Source organism: Temnothorax curvispinosus, unplaced genomic scaffold (assembly GCF_003070985.1).
Source record: "Temnothorax curvispinosus isolate PA1 unplaced genomic scaffold, ASM307098v1 QBEX01001669.1, whole genome shotgun sequence".
In the NCBI taxonomy this organism is placed as follows: domain Eukaryota; kingdom Metazoa; phylum Arthropoda; class Insecta; order Hymenoptera; family Formicidae; genus Temnothorax; species Temnothorax curvispinosus.
In genome coordinates, this window is record NW_020211449.1 from 1,290 (window position 1) to 5,011 (window position 3,722).

At 39.8% G+C, this 3,722-nt stretch overlaps 1 long non-coding RNA gene across 1 annotated transcript; it reads right to left on the reverse strand.

Moving 5' to 3' along the window:
• Positions 1 to 3,044: 3,044 nt before the first annotated feature.
• On the reverse strand, positions 3,045 to 3,722 carry LOC112467727. Its single transcript, XR_003042306.1, has 3 exons — positions 3,638 to 3,722; positions 3,358 to 3,556; positions 3,045 to 3,223 (listed from the first exon to the last, which is right to left on the reverse strand). It is a non-coding gene; the product is annotated as an uncharacterized LOC112467727 (long non-coding RNA).

Sequence of the window (3,722 nt, forward strand, 5' to 3'; positions counted from 1 at the left end):
TATCTACTGTGGTGAAGCAAAACCAAAGGATTCTAATAATTTGCTTGAACAAACTGTGAATGAAGCAATATATTTCATAAATAATGGCATTGCCGTAAATAATACTTTGTTTAATATCAGAGTATCAGGTATAATATGTGATGCACCTGCAAAAGCTTATATTTTAAAAGTTAAGTCTCACAATGGTTACTACAGTTGTATTAAATGTATTATAAAAGGAGAATATATAGATGACACAAATTGTTTTCCCTATGATCGAAATGAAGTACTTAGAACAGATGAAAATTTCAGAAATTTTGCATATAACAACACGTACCAAATTGGGCAGACTATTTTATGTAATATTCCTAACTTAGGTTTAGTAACAAATGTGCTTTTAGACTATATGCATCTAGTTTGTCTGGGTATAGTCCGAAAACTTCTTCTATTGTGGATTACGAAACCCTTTCATTTCAAATTATCAATTGCTAAAAAAAAAAACAAATTTTAATTGCTTTAATTAATTTTAGAAAATACGTCCTTGTTGAATTTTCTAGAAAACCACGAGATATGAATTACATTAAATTATGGAAAGCAACTGAGTTGAGGCAGTTTTTATTGTATACCGGTCCTGTAGCACTTAAAAGTATTTTAGACAAGAGTGTTTATTCCAATTTTCTGACATTACACGCAGCAATAACAATTTTAGTTAGTCCACATTTATCTGCTAAGATAGAAAATATTCAGTATGCAAGAGAACTTTTACAACATTTTAAATGCTTCCAAATAATATATGGAAAGAAGTACGTTTGGCACAATGTACATAACTTATTGCATCTAGCTGATGATGCAGAAAAATTTGTTCCATTAGACGATTTTAGCGCATTCAGATTCGAGAACTATCTATCTACAATAAAAAAGTTGATTCGTAAAGGTGATAAGCCTTTGCAACAAATTGCAAGAAGATTAACTGAAATTGATACAAATAGTTGCAATGGCAACGAAGTTTTAGAAAATATTGATAACATTCAACTGAAAAAACGTCATCGCAATGGACCACTACTAAACGGGATAAGCCACAAGAATTGTCGCCAATTTTCTATTTTAAAAACAAAACATTATTTTTTAGATATTAATAATACAAGAAATGATTGTGTGTTATTAGACAATAGGATCGGTGTACAAATACATAATTTTATACAATATGAGAATGAAAGCTATTTAATAGAAAAAGAAATAATGCATAATTCGTCAGATCTATACACGGAACCTTGTTGTTCGAGAAACGTCAAACTCGGGGCTAATTTCAACGCGATCATACCCCCCCTCCGCCCGAGCTCCGGCGGCGTCGATCGATACTCGATCACGCGTGGACGAAATACGTCACGCGCTCCGATTGGTTGGAGCCCGACAGCGGTCGGCTCCGACACGTGAAATGGTCAAAACAACGCGAATAGCGATTCAGTTCTGTGCGTGTTCGTTCCAAAACAAAAAAAAAAACCAATTTCTCAAGCTCGCTGCGAGGACTCGCCCGCAGGAGTCAGTCGCACTTCTTCGTCGCTTTCGAGCAGTATCGTCGAAAGTCGGCGCTCGAATTGGTTCGCCTAAGAGCTCACAAATCGAGCTTCCGTTCTCGCGGAGTATAAAGTCGTCTCAGCCTAGCAGTTCTATCTCCTTCTCGCATTGCCTGAATCGCTAGTCGCGCCTATCTAAGCAAGTGCGCATCTGTCACATTTATGTGTAATTGATTGTTGTTCGAGGGGTCTTTCTACTGCCGATCGTGCTCCGCTCGCGACCGTCCTTCTGCCGCGCGCTCAAGATCTCCGCTTGTCGCGAACAAGATTTCCGTTCCGCGTGAAGCTTCAAGTCCGAGGCTTTTTCAAGATTTCCGTTCGCGATATCTGGCAGCGACAAGGAACGGATCAGAAGATTTCCGTATTCGCGGTGCACGATTTGTCGTTCCCCCTCGAGTTGTTAATAATAAAAGGCAATTCTGCAAATCTGTGTTTCACGAGTGTTTCCCATTATCTATCCCTTCTACGAGTCTCCGGACTCTCGATACACACGCTTCGCGCTCAAGTCTGAGCGGAACTCTGCGACAGGGCGATCTCGAAATTCGACGCCCGAACATTTTGGTCCTTCGAGCCGGATCGAAGCGTGTGTGGAGGGTCGAGTGCGTGACGTGAGTGACAATATTCAAGTTCACCATGTCCGAACATCTCGTGAAGCAGCTCCAACTTCAGCGTTCGATCGAACGCTACGTCGAGAACTTCAAGAAAATCGGGAAGGGTAATCTAACCCCCGCGAAGGTGCGGTCACGAATTCAGACCCTCAAGGAGAGCTGGGTTCAATTCTTTGACGGTCACGCAGACGTGCAAAGGAAGATTCCTGAAGCAAGCCGGGCAACCTTGAGTTACTTCCAGGACGACGCTTTTGAGACGACCTACATAGCCTATCAGCACGCCCTCGACTATATGACGGAATGCCTGGAGGAATTGGAGCCGGTCGTGAGTCCGAACTCCCTTTTTTCGAGTTCGCGGTCAAACTTGGCGTCCCCCGCGATTTCTCTTTCACATCTTCCTTCCATTAGTTTGCCCCCGTTTGATGGAAATTACAATAACTGGGAGCAATTTCGCGATCGATTTACCACGCTCATAAAAAACAATAAAGATCGATGACTTCGCGCGACGCAACAAAAACGCGTACACGCGTCGCGCATTTTTCGCTAATATCTCGAAAATGGACTTTCAAATCGAGGCTAACGCGTACGCGCGTCGCGCATTTTTCGCTAATATCTAGAAAATGGACTCTCGAATCAAGGCAAAACTACCAGTGTTTAAAAAAATTCTATCTCTGCTCCATTTGATCGTACAGACTTGAATAAAAAACGAAATTGTGTGGAATTTTGTAAGCTACAATTTTTATATCTACATAAATTTTTGTAAAGTTAATATTTTCCGAGTTATTTGCAAAAAACTGATTTTTGGAATCTTTTGGACCCTTCCCTTCCCGCAACGTAGCGTCTACACGTGGGGACTTTTAATATGTTGAATAGTACCCTAAAACAAGTCTGTTTACAAAGTTTCAGTCCAGTCAGTATTATTTCCTCAAGATTTTGTCATTTTACTGGGCTATTGTACCATTGTCTATGAGTAGATATTGTAACGCTCTCCGATAACATTGTATTGAGTGATTGACGTCTCTTCGCATAAAAAACCAGTTTCCACGTTCGCGTTTCTTGTTGCTTTAAAGAAATAAATTACAACATGATGCAAAGAAGTTAAAAAGATAAATCACGTAAAGCCTTATCTTTGAACAACACTTGGCTGCAGAAAATAAGTGACCTTCACGTATATGGCTCATAAACAAAACTATTACCTTATTTCTCTCCTTTGCGTAATGCTTAAAGTTTCTATCTCAGGCTCCTCTTTTATTTCCTTCACGTCAACCGTGTATGTACGAGTGGCGTTAGATGATATAGATGCTGTTCTCCACGTGTGCCATACGCAAATGTAGGCGTGACTACAATTTCAGCAACTTCACCCACGTCCATCAATACAATCGTTAGATCTAATTCCTGCAATTTGAATCTTATTATTATATGAACAAGATAACAATTGCGATATAAGTGACAAAATTCTAATGACAGTTATACGACCTGTACTACTTCCACGTTTCCTATTTGTATCTGCGTATCTACATATTCTTCCACCACTTTATTATCGTCAAGTACACCTATAATC